Below are 907 nucleotides of genomic sequence, written 5' to 3' on the forward strand. Positions count from 1 at the left end.
ACATGATGAGATACCTAAGAATTCTAAACAGCAGCTAAAATGGCATATATATATAGTATGTAGTTTCAACATAGCCTACAGGAAATAGGCCACTAGAATCTTGTGGTGCATGGGAAGTAAAATAAGCTGTGCATGAAGTTCTCACACAGGGCTTCCACATTAAAGCCAGTGAAAGAGTATCTCTGTGGTCTCCCTGTAAAGCTTCATGGTACATAGGAGGCACCTTCTCTGACAGGCATTGCTGCTATTATGCATCACAGGTGGGCCTATTCCCCTATACTTTGTTCATTCAATATGCTCAAAAGATTGAGTATCAAAAATTTGGTTTCTCTTTCAACTCAGAAGAAAAACAAACAAATGCTCTCAGAGTACTTAGACCACCATGGAACTCATGCTCTCCAAAATAAGTGCACTAAATGATGCCAAGTCATCCACAAGCCTTCCCCTTCTCGGGAAGTGGCTGGGACACCAGGAATGGTATTACTTTTAAAGATACTTTCAATAAAACAGTATGGAACTAGCTATCCACTGGAACTGGAGCCAGAAGAACAGAAGGGTTTTTTTGTCTCCTCTTTGTCCACTCCATTACTCATCTACAACTTTGCAAGATATGGACTTTTAAAAATTAAGGGTAAAATCAAATCAGTGTGTATGAGAACTAAGATTCACATAGAATTTGTTGAATATGTTAGGAACTGCTTCTTACCATCATGTTGGAAATTACCTGTGAAATTCACTTATCATGTTTTCCCTGATAAAAACTAGTAGCTGACTACTAGTTTTTCTGTAATGTTTTTTACTCTCTAATAGAGTAGTCAAAAATAATAGAATAGAACAGCTCAAACACATGGAGCTAAGTCTTGTGCATTTTGATCTTGAGTTAAAGTCTAAGAATCTGAGTTCAAGT

Source organism: Sturnira hondurensis, unplaced genomic scaffold (genome assembly GCF_014824575.4).
Source record: "Sturnira hondurensis isolate 20B ecotype Veracruz unplaced genomic scaffold, ASM1482457v3 Scaffold0025484, whole genome shotgun sequence".
Taxonomy (NCBI): domain Eukaryota; kingdom Metazoa; phylum Chordata; class Mammalia; order Chiroptera; family Phyllostomidae; genus Sturnira; species Sturnira hondurensis.